General features: G+C 46.7%; 1 protein-coding gene across 1 annotated transcript in view; it reads right to left on the bottom strand.

The window, feature by feature from the left end:
• Positions 1-15,091, bottom strand: part of TMEM132D (transmembrane protein 132D) — a 187,782-nt gene that overhangs the window by 64,629 nt on the left and 108,062 nt on the right. The window lies entirely within an intron of this gene.

The following is a 15,091-nucleotide window of genomic DNA, read 5'->3' as shown; positions in this document are numbered from 1 at the left end:
CAGGCTGGTTTCGAACTCCTGAGCTCAAACAATCCGCCCGCCTCGGCCTCCCAGAGAGCTAGGATTACAGGCGTGAGCCACTGCGGTGGCCCATAGTCACACTTTTATGGCATTGCAGAACAAGATCGGGAAGTATATTGCTGACTACAAAATAACGAACAGAACGTGAAGCCCCCTCCCTCACGCACGTACAACATACAGACCGAGAACCGTTTCGTGTACAGCACACACATCAGTGATTCCTTACAACTGCGAAACAAAACATTTGCAAGAATACACAGATGCAAATAATTGCTTTCCCACGTAGAACGCCATCCGATAAAGGAACTTGCCAATACCACGTTGCAGCCTCTCTGCAAGCATATCTGGCCTTCAATTTGCGCCTGACTTTGCAAGCTTCTTAGCGCAAGCATAATTTATACTCGTTTTATGCTACAAGGAGTACATGCATCTTTGATGGTGATTACGTAGTTTTGTTTTCTTTACCCCTCGCCACAGTGTTAGTTTGGTATAAAACGCATTATTTTCGCTCTCACTGTAACAGGTTTACTAGAGAGGTACTTTTTTTGAAATGTTGCAAACATTTTCGTGACTTTGTATCAGTTTAATAAAATCTAATTTTCAGGGGAGTCATTATCCTTCTTCCTATTCACCCTGGCTTAGCTATTTTGTGTTTCTATAACAGAATACGACCGACTGGGTAGTTTATAAAGGAAAGGAATTTATTTTTCACAGTTCCAGAGGCTGGGGAGCCCGACACCTAGGTGCTTGAATCTAGCAGGGGGTCTGCATGCTGGGTCATCTTTTCGTGGAAGGCGGAAGGGCCAGAGAGTGTGCGAGAGCAAGAGAGTGGATGGCGCAAAACTCATCCTCTAATCGGGAACCGGCTCCCACGGTGACTGTCCGCCTCCCGAGATGACGGCATTCACTGGTTCACAAGGGCAGAGCTGTGGTGACCTAATCATGTCTTAAAGGTCTCACCTCTCAACACTGCCGCACTGGGTATCAAGTTGCTAACTCATAACCTTTGGGGGTCACATTCAAGCCACGGCACCCCCTTTTCTTTTTAATGCTCGATCATCATATTGCAGATTCGCTCGCCTCGGTACTTAATGTACTGAGGTTGAGATTTGTCCGCTATTTATGTTACTATCACCGTTCTAGCTATAATCCGACATCGCTCTCTCCATCGCCACGTTTTACACTTCGGTGAACCTGTGTGAAGCCGTCGATCTATTTTGTGAGTTGGAAATACGATGCCCACACTACGGGAACAAGAGACATCGCAAACCTCACAAACGCAAACGAAACACGCATCACGCAAAGATGACGTTAGCTGATATGAACGCTAGCTTGATCACGGAACGTTAGCTGAATGTGAAACCACCGACCATCTGGTCTCTGTGATGCCTAAGTAACTTTAAAATCGTCATGATTATTAAGAATATAATGCGGCTTCTTGGATAATCATAATGAATCTTATTTTTCAAATGTACGATATATATATAATTTCATTGGTTTTTTCCTCTGCAGCTGTCAGCCCCCTCGCTGGACTGCTAGATATTATCTTTTAGGGAAGGGGCCCAGTTGGGGGAGTGAGGGTTTTAGTATGGTCTGCTCATGGAGTTTTAGCCCAGTTTGGCTGGAGAAGTAGAACTGGACAGGGCAGCGGAGATAGGACGAGGCTAAAGCAGAAGCAAGGGCGAGATTGTGAGGCGCCGTGGGACTGGGAGAGGGTAGGCCAGGTTCATGTTTTAGGTAAACAGCAGTTTGGACAGGGGACCATTCGGAGAACAAAAGATTAAGTAGAGTTGTGGAAATTCACGTGAGAAAAGGTGGAACAGCTTAGAAGAGTGGTGATGGAGTAGAGACAGCAGAACTGCTTCTCCATATATATGGACATTTTTCCAGGTGTGGTGGCTCATGCCTGTGATCCTGGAACTTTGGGAGGCTGAGGCCGGAGGATGGCTTGTGGCCAGGAGTTCAAGACCAACCTGGACAACATAGCAAGATCCCATCTCTACCAAAAACCAAAACAAAAAACTATATATATATATATATACACACACACATATACACACACACACACATAAATTGTATGCATCTCTACATCAGACTTAATTCCTGACCCCGTGTTTGCATGCACATATGTGTGTTCTGCAGCAGGGAGGAGGCAACATTAAGAAGAGGGAGGAACCAAGAAGGACTCTTTGTTTTTGAAAGAGGAAATGTAGGTAGTCAAGCAAGTTCTAGAGGAAAAATAAGCATTTGGTTTCAGACACCTTGAGTTTGACTTATCTGTTGATGCTGACCAAGCTGGTACGTGGCACAGACAACTGACCCTAAGAACATGAAGATGGGCTGGGACTTCACGCTAGGGAATCGTCCGTTGGCACAGAGCTGTACCCAGGGGCTACTGAATCCATGCACGTGGATGAAATCCCTCCGAATGAGCCTCAAGCACATCTGTCTTTAAGGCTTGGCCGGGGGAAGAGGAGCCGGCAGGAGGGAACAGCGAGGAGAAGCTCTGGAAGAACGTGGTGTGGAATTTCAGGAAAGGGGGTCTTTGAAAATGAGAAAGAACGGTCAGTTTTGTCAAATGTTGTTGAGAGTTCAAGCAGATGGGGGTGAAAACTGTATTTGTTGGTGTCGACAGCAAGCATTGGTTCTGTTACCCTGGCGAGAGCAACTTGAACTCAGCGATAAAGTAGAGCACACCGGCTGGGGGCTTAGAGTGAAGTGGGGCAGAGGCACCTTGCGAGTGTAGACGACCCATTCACGAAAAACCTGAAAGTGGACAGTGGCTGGAAGGACACTTTCCACAGAAGGTCATTCCTTTTTTTTCTCTTTAATATAGAAAAGATGTGTGCCCGTCTCTGGGGAAGAAAGCCACGAAGAGAGATGAATGAAATATGCAGAATAGAACAGAAACAACTGATTAAGACAAGGGGCGTTGGGATTCAGAGAAAAACAGGCGTCGCTGTGATTGTGCGACAGGAGGACGGCAGCTGCCCGACCCGCCGTGCTGCCCAGAGGCGGGGCAGTGAGAACGGCTGCACGGTTTCTGGTTTCTCCATGAAGTGAGAAGACGTTGCCAAGGGGGAGAGATGGAGTGATAAGATTAGAAGACTGTGGGGTGAGGATGAGACACCCATTGTTGAAGGTGGAGAAAAGAGCTCGTTGAACGGAGATGAGCCCCGATGGGAGGGATAGAACCTCTCTCTGTCTCTCAGCGCTGGTTCTTTTCGCGTTGGCTTCATTCTCGAGCAAGAGGATGTCAGCAGATTCAGTTACATGATCTGCTCTGCCAGCAACATAGAAGAAAGAAACCTCCTTTTTCCACGCACTCATACAAACTAATGCCCTAGAACGGAATCTGATCAGCTCGATTTGAGTGACTGGCCCATCTCTGAACCAGTCAGTGAAACCAGATAGAATTTACTTTTTTGGTTGGCTGGGGTCGGGTCCGACTTGTGTTGTGAGGTGTTCTGTTCTCGGGGCTTGGGTTTAGGGTAGTATGATTTGTGTTTTGTTTTAAAAAAAGCAGCATAGTAGATGTTATGGTTGTTGTTGTTGCGAGCGGAGCACCCGCCGCCTACTATGCCCCCGTCCTTCTTCTGGGAGGTGCTGGTGGCGGTCTTCTTACGGCGGTGCTGCGTCTTCTTCTGCTTATTGGGGAAAGTTGTTTTGTGTAGTTGATGGTGTTCTAGTAGTACATTTTTTTCTGCGCATCTTGTTTTTTGTTCTACTGGTTGCTTCGTGGAGATAGCCGGCAGTTTTTTTGGAGACGGCGGCATCGTTGTGGGCTGCTGCTGCTTAGTTACTACCGTCGTTGCTGTCCTGCTGTTTTTTCGCTGGTGGGCGGCCGGCCGGCGTCAACTTTGACGTGACCATTCGAATGCACTGGTTTGAGTCTCCACTCCAGCTTCTATGGTCAGACGTTTCCTGGCCCTGAGATGTCTACAAATATCAAGAGCTTCACAGTCTTCCAGCAAAACCCTCTTCTTCACCGCCTCTTGGTCACGACACGCTGTTCTCATGTTACACCCAAGTCACCCCTGCGTGAACAGAGTGCAGTTCCTTCACCCGCCCTCCAGAACCCTCCAAGACAGGGCACACGCAGCGGACCTTTACCGGTGGTTTGGGAGGAGCAGAGAGGTTTCTGGGCAGAACAGGTGAGGCGACCCCAACACTCGCATGGTGGACTTTGCTGCCAGGAGCCTGCAGCCCCGTTTCCTGCCACAGGGAAGTGCCCACCAGCCGCTGAGCTCCATTTATCTACCCCCACGTCTAGCCCTTCCTCTCAAATGTCAGTCCCCAGCCTTCAAATTATTGTCACTTCTCTCATGCAGCACGTTACAGCATTGCTTCACTTTCATCCTCTCCTTCCACACCACGCCTTGTTGTTAGGGTTACAGGTGGCAGCCACGGGAGACAAGGCAGGGATGGAGTCGGGGATTGGCTACTCTTTTTGTACCCAAATGGCTATTAAAGTTATTTACAAAATCTCTCGAAATGGTTTCCTAAACATCCTCTCCGATATGGCTTCTGCCCCTCTCTGGGTCCCTCTGACAGGCAGAGGTTACTCCGCAGGGTCACTGAGATAATTATCTGAATCATGCCAACTTGTCCTACGTCCAGGTGTAGCAGCCACAGGCCCCCTCGAGGTTGACCTACTTTGCTACGTCAGAACAGCTTAATTCTGAAACTGCAGTGTGAGTGAGCACCTACTCCTGGGGGAGGGAAGCATTGAAAACTCTGTGGTCTCCTAAGGCAGCGTCCACACAGCGCCCCTTTGTTGCTGGGGAGGAGGTAGATTTCAGAATGACGTGAAGGTACTGACTGGCTGAAAAGTGGGTCCCCCAGGAGTGCAGGGCAAGACTCACTGGTGACTCAGGGTTAGCAGAAGCCCAACAGTGCTGTTGAGGAGCACGTGGCTGCCCCTTCCGCAAAGTGTCACTCTTCAGGGAACAAGCGGCGTGTGTTACGGACTGAACTGTGTCACCCAGATGCCATATGTTGAAGTTCCAACCCCAGTGTGACTGGATTCAGAGATAGGGTCCTCAAGGAGGTGATTCAGGTTAAATGAGGTCGTAAGGATGGGGTCTTAATCTGACAGGACTGATGTCCCTATAAGAAAGGAGACACCAGAAAGCTCACTTTCTCCAGGCACAGGGGAAAGACCACGTGAGGACACAGTGACAAGGTGGCCACGGAAGAGGGGCTTGGCTGGAAACCATTCTACTGACCACTCGATCTTGAGAAAATAAATTTCTGTTGCTTTGCCCCCCAGTCTATGGTACTTTGTCATGGCGGTCGGAACTGGCAAATGCCGTGAAATGGGACAGTGAAGCAAGTGTTAACATTAGCGGCCCTGATGAGTCATCGCGCAGGCTTGTCGTGGACCTGGGCTGAGTCATCGCCTGGGCATCACCCAAGGCCACAGGGCTGCGTAGGACCAGCTCTCAACAGTGACACCATGTGGCCTCAGGTGCAACAGCAGCGGGGAACCTAGGACGCCATGTTCTATGGCTGGCTTTCTGGTCCTCACTTGCACCAGCCATTGTAGTAGACGGCAACCTGCTCTGCAGGAAAGAGAAACACGCAGGTGCCCCAGCGGGATGGAAGTAGGCACCAAATTATTGCCTTTTCTTGTTCAAGCATCCAACACCCACGTGGCCCTGAGTGGGCTTCCTGGGCCTTCCCTGACCTTCACCAACACTGACCTTCTCCAGCTACTCAGAGAATTGCCCAGCGGGCAGCTCAATCTACGTGAGCAAATTTTTCAGGAAAAAACACAACTCATTTTTGATGCCTGGAAGCTGGTGGGTGTAGACAGGTAAAAATAAGTGACGTGGGCTTTGTGTAAATGGGTACAGCTGCAGGGACCTGTTACCTCTCATTTGACTCAGTGTTGGGGCTAAAGTGGAGAACCCCTGCTCTGTGCAAAGGGCCGGATATAGTTCAGCTCTAGCTAACGTCTGACGTGCACGCACGTGGGCTGGGAGCTGCAGGCCTTTTAGTATTCCGAGGCGAGGCCAAATTTAGATTCTAACCTGAAATATCCAAGTATTTAAATGTTGGCAACTAATTTAATATTTAAACACTGTAAGTTAGTCAACGCTATGTGATTACTAAAACGTAGGAACGAAACAAAACCAAATGTGTATTTAAGCAGAATGTGCCACCTTCATATGAAGCTCTGGATATAACTGTTACATAAACTGCCAGGCTGCTCCAGGACTCTGAAAAGGACCCCAATTTTTTTCTTTTTAGCTTTCCACTCCAGAGACACAAATGCTGCTTCTGGGCTACGCTGGTATCTTAGAAGCCACACCAGTGTCGATATGGGTAGCAAGGGGACCTTCAGGAATTCTATCTAAGCTTCCTGGACAACAGACTTGCTGGGATCAGTGGCACTTGGCCTTTTATGGGATGGGCATCTTGCTCTCCCTAGCAGGAGGGCCTGCAACTGCCCATCACCCAATGTCTGCAGTTACATGGCCGCTGGCTTCACACACAACTCCTGTAGACAGCTGGCATCTAAACCCAGACTGTTGGTACCGGGCAGTCTGTCTACCAGCAACAAGGATGCTTTCACACCAGCCTGGTGGACAGCAGCCGCTGGTCTCAGCGCACATCCTCACGGAAGGATGAAAGATCAGGGGACCTTTCTCTTTTCTTGCTGCTTCTGGATTTGTAATTTCCCCCATTAAAGCGTCTTCCTTAACACGTATCACGTAAAATTGTGGATTTTGCTTTCACCCACCTTGCACAATAGTAGATACAATTTAATATAATATCGTAATAATCTAATCATGAATCCAAATGGCAATTGACCAAATTGAGAGCCAGCCCAAGCCCTGGGTTCGGTGTTTCTAAATACACTCTGAAATTAAAAAAAAAAAAAAGGGGGGGTGGGGGTAGTTCTTGGACATGCAAGGAACTGCCCTTCACCCAGAATACAGAAGACGGCATGGAACATTCGGGCTGGCATAGTGCCACCGTCAAGAGATGTTTGTGGGTGGACGGAACGAACACTTTAGAACCCTTTAGAAGAAGAGAGCTGTGGAAAATAAGTCTTTTTCCTTTAGTCTCCTCTTAACGGTTTTGAAAATAACCGAGCTTTAGCAAAAGGTAAAAATGACAGCCACATCCACTGAGCTAAAATGACAAATTCAGAGTTAATAGAAGGAAAAGTCATGATGATTCTTGGAAAATGTGTTCTCTTTTGAAAAAGTTAAGGTGTTAGCGCTGGAAAAAATTGCAGCTTTCTCTAACGGTTATAACCACGGTTTCCATTAGGGACTCTCCATTCGGGCTCCTCAATCCGTGTCCTTCTTTCCCCCAATAACAGCTTCATCGAGACATAATTCACGTACCATAAAAATCACCCTTTATAAGTGTACAATTAAGTGATCTTTAATATTCAGATATTCACAGAGTTGCACAACCATCACTACTATGCCGTTTTCACCACCCTTAAAGAAACCCCATCTCCACTGGGGGTCACTTTCATTCCATCTCCCCCAGCCCCTGGCGAGCACTCCTCTACTTTCTGTCCTGTGGATTTTCCCACTCTAGACATTTCATATATGTGGAATCATACAGTGTGTGGCTTTTGCAAGCTCGTCTGTGTTGTAGCATCCCTAGACCTGTGACATGCTTTTAAGTTCATCTAATCCAGTGTTCTCCAACCTTGGTTCTACAGACATTTGGGGTTGGGTAATTCTTTGTTCTGTGGGGCTGTCCCATGCATTACACGTTGCTTAGCCTCATCCCTGTTCTCTGCCTTCTAGATGCTGGTAGCATCCCTTCCTATCTAGTGGAAACCAAAAGTGTACCCAGGTACTGCCAAAGGTCCCCTGGGTGAGGAATCGTCCTTGGTTGGGAACCGCCGATCTAACCAAATCTCTTCCCGAACTGCACCCCGCTCCCATCACCATTTAAATACATAAAATCTGGGAGGTTAATTTACTTCCTGAAGTCAGACAGTTAGCTAGTGGCCAAGAGAGGGATAAGAACTCTGACACTTGATACCTACTTTGTGTCCTTTTAGAAATCTACCTTTCAAAATTACCTTTGCTGAGAGCAGCCTGCTTTTTACTTGAACAGGATATTTCTTAAAGCAGTGGTTTTGAAATTTCCACAAGCAACCAAGTCATCTGAAGGGCTCGTTAAAATACAGATCACTGGGCCCTGACCCCAGAGTTTTTGATTTGGTAGGTCTGGGGTGCCGGCCTGAGAATCTGCATGTCTGTCCAGTTCTCAGGTGCTGCTGCTCCTCTGGGGACCCTACATTAGTGAACTCATCCTATACTTCTCTTGTGGACCAGGAATCTCAAACACACTATCTGCTGTGGCCAGGTAGAAAACATAACTGGGGCACATGATGGTGTGAGGGTGTTGTGGCTGGAGCTATGGCAGCCATTATGTGACAGTAAGTCTAGACAGTAAGTCGTTGCCAGGAAGCCGGCCTGGCTTTACTAGCATGGAGTCACTACATAGCCACATCTAGAGCTGGCAGCCTCCGAGGTTGTTGTCATGCTTCCTTTTCTGAACCACTTTTAGTCTGTTGTTCTGTTATTTTCATCTGATAGCATTCTTTTAAATGCTACGTTCCCCTCTTAGCATGCAAATACAACAGCAGAAGCTACTTCATGCATTTTTTGTTTACCTCAATATTTTTATCATCCAGAAGTGGAGCTGACAGTGGGGATTCAAGAGCACTTATCAAGGGAATGAGGAATGTATTGCATGAGACTTCTCAACCTTTAACCGTCTGCGTATACCATCTCCACATTTTTATTTTGCCATGTGTCTAAACACTACCTCTACCATTCTGTTTCCCTCCCTCCCTTCCCTTCTTCCTTCTTTCCTCCCTCCCTCCCTCCCCTCCTTCGTCACTAAAATACCCTTAATTTTCTTCTAAGCAAAATATTTACAATCCCACTTTTGATACGCCGCTTATATTTTTCTAGTGCATCAAGTTGAAAACACAACTATTCTATTTCAAAATGACCCATTTGCCACCCACAATCCTCATGTTTGCCGTGGTCGTGGTCATGTCTAAACTTCAGGAGGCCACGCCGGACCACAGCCGGTGCTTAATTGGGTCCAGGTGGTCTGACTTCTTCATGAATAATCATGAAGTCTCCAAATTCCTTTCTTGTTCAGAGTTGCTCCTTCCAGGGCAGGGGTGAGCTGGAGCGGGGCAGCCGCTGCCCACTGCTCTCTCACCACATGCAAACCGTGAATAAGTAAAAGATGCCGCGATCTGTGGCCGGCAGCAAAGATCCTCGGAGCAGCAGCGAATTCGCCAACAGACTTGGGGCATGGGCCGCAGTGCAGGGAGTAACCAAGCGAGCCTGGGAATCATTTGTTCACACAGGCACACCTTGGAGACATCACAGGTGCGGTTCTAGACCACCCCAATAAAGCGAATATCTCAATAAAGTGAGTCGCACAAATTTTTTGGTTTCCCAGAGCATATAAAAGTGACATTCACACTATAGTCTATAAAGTGTGCAATAGCACAATGTCTAAAAAATGTGCATTCCTTAACTAAAAATAATTTATAGCTAAATAATGCTAATGATCATCCGAGCCTTCGGTGAGTCACGATCTTTTTGCTGGTGGAGGGTCTTGCCTCCGTGGGGATGGGGCTGACTGATCAGGGTGGTGGCTGCTGAAGGCTGTGGGGGGGCTGGGGCAATGTCCTAAAATAAAACAACAATGGAGTTTGCTGCATCGACTGACTCTCCCTTTCGTGAGTGATTCCTCTAGCATGTGATGCTGTTTGATAGCATTTTACCCACAGTAGAACATCCTTGAGATTTGGAGTCGCTCCTCTCCAACGCTGTGGCTACTTTCCCAACTAAGTTTACCGACTATCCTAAGTCCTTTCAGCAATGCTCACAGCATCTTCACCAGGGGTAGATGCCATCTCAAGGAACCACTTTTTGGCTCATCCGTAAGAAGCAACTCCTCATCCTTTCAAGTTTTATCACGAGACTGAAGTGATTCAGTCCCATCTTCAGGCTCCACTTCTGACTCTGGTTCTCTTGCTGTTTCCACCACATCTGCAGCGACTTCCTCCACTGAAGTCTCGAACCCCTCAAAGTCATCAGGAGGCTGGAATCAACTTCTTCCAGACTCCTGTTAGTGTCAGTATTTTGACCTCCTCCCAAGAAGCGTGAATGTTCTTAATGGCATCTAGAATGGTGAATGAATCCTTCCCAGAAGGTTTTCAATTCACTTCCTCAGATCCAGCAGAGGAATCACTATCTATGGCAGGTATAAACTTACAAAATGTATTTCTTAAATATAAGACTTGAAAGTTGAAATGACTCTTTGATGTGTGGTTTACAGAGTGTATGTTGAGTTAGCAGACATGAAAACAACATTCGTCTCCTTGTACATTTTCATTAGAGCTCTTAGGTGTCCAAGTGTGTTGTCAGTGAGCAATAATATTTTCAAACAAAGCTTTTTTTTTTCCTGAGCAGTAGGTCTCAAAAGTAGGCTTAAAATATTCAGTAAACCATGCTGTAAACAGATACGGTATTATTTAGGTTTTGTTGCTCCATTTATACAGCACAGAGTAGATTTAGCAACATTTTTAAGGACCTTAGGATTTTCAGAATGGTCACTGAGCATTGGCTGCAACTTAAAGCCACCAGCTGCATTACCCCCTAACAAGAGAGTCAGCCTGTCCTTTGAAGCTTTGAAGGCAGGTTTTGACTTCTCCTCTCTAGCTATGAAAGTCCTGGATGGTGTCTTCTTCCAGCAGAAGGCTGTTTTGTCTACACTATAAATTTGCTGTTGAGTGTAGCCACCTTCATCCATGATCTCAGCTAGACCTTCTGGACAACTTGCTGCAGCTTCTCCATCAGCCCCTGCTGCTCCACCTTGCACTTCTACACTATGGAGCCGGCTTCTTTCCTTAAACCTCATGAACCAACCTCTGCTGGCTTCCAACTTTCCTTCTGCAGCCTCCTCACTTCTCTAAGCCTCTGTAGAATTGCAGAGAGTCGGGCTTGCTCTGGATTAGGCTTTGGCTTCAGGGAAGGTTGTAGCTGGATTGATTTTCTACCCAGACCCCTGACGCTTTCTCCATGTCAGCAATAAGGCTGCTTTGCTTTCTTATCACTTGTGTGCTCACTGGAGCGGCACTTTTAATTTCGTGAAGAGCTTTTCCTGCGTGTTCACGGCGTGGGTAACCGTTTGGCACGGGAGGCTCAGCTTTGGGCTTTCAGCACGGCTTTCCCGCTAAGCCTAATCATTCCCAGCTTTCCACTGAAAGTGAGAGACGAGACTCTTTCTTTCACTTAACAATTAGCGGCCATGGTCAGGTCGTGAATTAGCCTCATTTCAACACAAATTTTCATCACCTCTTTGGCACACGTGTCCTGTTAAAAATGTGTCTCGGGGGATACAGAGGCCCGAAGAGATGGAGAGAGAGAGGAGACGGCCGGTCGTTGGCTGGGGCAGTCAGAACACACACGTATTGATTCAATCTGCCGTCTTCTATGGGAACGATTTGTGGCACCTCCAAACAATTACAATAGTAACATGAAAGATCGCTGATCACCATAACAGATACGATAATGATGACAAAGTTTGAAATATTGCAGGAATTGCCAAACTGAGACACAGACACTAAGTGAGAACACGCTGTTGGAAAAACAGCTCTGAGAGACTTGTTCGCCTCACGGTTGCCACAAACCTCCAATTTAGGAAAGATTCAGTATCTATAAAATGCAATAAGATGAGGCATGCCTATACAGGTTTAGTAAGCCCTGGCTCTAACAAAATGGACTGTTTTAAGAAAAACCGCTTTTAAGATACTTCGTGCTCCCAGACATACTTCTTCTATTGTACCTACAATTTAGGATGTTTCCTGATAATATGTTATTTCTCATGTAAGCTTAAACGGCATCTATCTAGCTGTCTCCTTTTGTCCAAAGCCTGGCTTTCTCTGGCCAAGGATTTCCAGCCTCAAGACTCTTCCCTAGGTGTGCGGATGAGCTTTTTAACCCCTTCGGTTGCTGACTCTTCACACTGCATCAAACCGATCTTCTTTTGGGATTTATGTTTATGCCGATGTTCGATTCCATCACCACCTTCTTCCTGCATTCTCAGGTTCTTTTTGTCTCGACAGTATCATTTCTGTAGCGAAGTCATAGGCTGTCACTTTGCATTTATGAACCGAGGCATAATGCACACGATTACGTTTGTGAATGTCCATAATGGCTAATGCATTGATCGCATCTGTGGGATGGAGCTTTAGCTCCTGCCTAATGGACTGCCCCACTCCACCCCCCAAATGCTCAGCGTTCTCAACAATCTGCATGTGCTGAGGAGGTAAAGAAAATTGTCAATCCTTTTTTAGGGTTTTCAGATGTTCGGAAGAGAGGCAATGGTATTTCCAAATTGCTTGAATTTTGGAGTCATTTTAAGTCATGGTTCAAGAGAGGAGGGAAATACACACGTATTTTAATAAAATTGGAAGAGAACTAACTTAGCCTGGTTATATAAATACTCACTCAAAGTAATAATCAGGCCATGCAAAATAAAGCCGCCCTGCTTTCTCAAGGCACATGGAGTGTGTTGGAGTGAAAGGAGCCCAGGAAAAAAAAAAAAAAAAAAAAAGGAGCCCAGGGCTTGACACCAAGAGCCAGGGTCCGATGCCACTACTTAATTGTCCATCTGGTATCGAGGATGCCACTCACCATTATACACCTCAATTTCCTTATCCATCTCACAAATATTCTAAATGGAAAGGTCATATAAGAAAATTATCCCAAATCATGTAAAGTGCTGTATAAATGAAATCATTATAACAAGGCAAAGATATCTTGCCATTGTACGTACTGAGTCCCCTTAGCTGACAAAATTTATTATTGTTGCAAAGGCAATGATACTTTGTCCACCTAACCTATTGGAATTAGTATCCTTAGCTTGTCACGTTTAGTGTTCTCATGTCCTAAAACCCTGTAGGTCTAGCAGAGTTGAATCTCATACAGGGGTTAGGACATAAGGCAATGTATCTTGCAGTGGCCACATTACCCCTGCAAACTTTGCAGGACTGAGCCATGCTGAATCAGGAGTAATTCCAACAGAGGCGTGCCTCCTCCTGGACAGTGGCTCAGTCACAGTTCCTTTGGTTGAACACTGGATCCACGGAGGGAACTTATGTTGAGGGACCACATCGTGTGGGATGGGATATCTTCAAATGCAGGTGCAGCAAGTTGTTCACCACCCCCCCCCAAAAAAAGGCATCTGGAAAGGAAGATTGTCAAGGGGAGGGAAGATTCCAACTTCCCTTCTCACCTTTGCCACAAGGTAGCTCCTCAGTGCATGAATGGTGGGCCAAATCCCCCTCATGATTTAATTATTATTTCACTCCATGTATTTTTACCCCTCCAAGCTTATTTATGCAAGCAATTGGATTTCCATCACAAATTCACATGCACGGTGACTCCACTGTTTAGAAGAGAAAGTGTAATTACTTTGTAGAACAGAGGGACGCAGCCGCCCCTGGGCCGCCATGGGCAGTCTCTGGGACCCAAAACTCTCGCTCCTGCATCTCAAGAAATGTTCCCTCCACTGGGCCAAGGCCACGTAAGACCGTGGGCCTCCAGGAAAAGTCAGAACATGGAGAACAGAGTCCGTCTTCTCTCCCTAGAGAGGGTGCTCCTTGTCTCCGGGATTGGCAATGACCTGTCCACTTTGCTTTGATGACTCTCTCTACCCTACAACACTGCAGAGAATACACGTCTTTTAATTAGAGTGAATTAAAATCCATGTTGAGACTTTCGCCGTGGCCTCGCAGAGAACATGAAACATCTTCCTGTTGGTAATTAGCTCTGCTGAAGGGCAGCCCATAGTGGCAGGTGCTGCTCACCACAGGTGCAAGGACCAAGTCCAGAGATTAACTCTTAAGGAACAGAACTATTTCCCTGACCCGTGTCCTAGGCATTGCCTGGTGACAGCTGTTAAGCAGTAAAGTGCCCGGCATGGAGGTGTGTTTAGCCTGAGAACAGAAGCTGCACCTGGAGAAATGTCCGCTCAAGCACTCTGCAAGGGAAACTGCAAATCCCGCCAAGGAGGCCCCCGGTTGTCTGGGGTGAGCTTCGCGGTGAGCGTCTTCTTTGACTCGGTGCCTGGTTTGGAAATTCCTCACTGAGTGAGGCACTCACAGTCCTGAAATATACCAGGTTGGCAAAGTCGCAATTGGCAGCTAAGTTTTAGGAAATGGGGAATTAACTGAGCAAAAGCGAAAATGACATTACATACTTAGACATGAACTCACAAGTCTGAGCATCTCATTCTGACTTGTGAGTTGGATTCTAAAGTCAATGCATTCATTCATTTTTTTAAAAAAGCACCAATATGTATTGGGGGCCTCGGGAGTGCCTAGTGAGATGTATCCCCAGATGGGATCCGTCATTCAATAACACAAACAAATAGCCCTGCTCAAATGGGGCATGTATCCCACTGAGGGCAGAGAGACAGCAATCACTATGATAAATAAGTTACGTCGTGTTGGAAAGTGACAGATGATATGGAAAGAACGCATCAGGATGTGGGGACTGAGAGTGTTTGGATGTTCAAAAGCACATGTGATTTTAAGAAAGACGAGTAGCACAGGCCTCTTTAGGGTGATATTTGAGCAAAGACTTGAGAAACGGGGGTGGTCAAAATCACTGTTGAAAATTCCTGGAATTGCTTTTGTAAACCACACATGGTGTGGTCAATTGCAAACATGGCCCCAAATTTTGCTCATCTGTGTGTGTGTGTGTGTGTGTATCTGCAAGGAGGGGCTTCGTGGATATTCCCACCAGGAGGTAAAGTCTGTGTCTCCAGTCCTTGACCCCGAGCTGGGTCAGGTGGCCAAGGGAATGTCAGCAAATGTGACTCCAGCAGAGATCACAAAGCATGTGCACCATGGGGCTTTCTCTCTTGCTACACATGGGACTCTGGGACCACTATGCAAATGGCCCAAGCTAGGCTTCTAGATGGTAAAAGATACGCCCCCAAATCACACCATGCTGGAGGTGACATCGAGCTCGATGTCAGATGTATGAAT

The sequence above is a fragment of the Propithecus coquereli genome, unplaced genomic scaffold, assembly GCF_000956105.1.
Source record: "Propithecus coquereli isolate 6110/MARCELLA unplaced genomic scaffold, Pcoq_1.0 Scaffold81, whole genome shotgun sequence".
Taxonomy (NCBI): Eukaryota; Metazoa; Chordata; class Mammalia; order Primates; family Indriidae; genus Propithecus; species Propithecus coquereli.
Note: the sequence above shows the minus strand (reverse complement) of the source record. Positions and strands in the feature narration are given on the sequence as shown.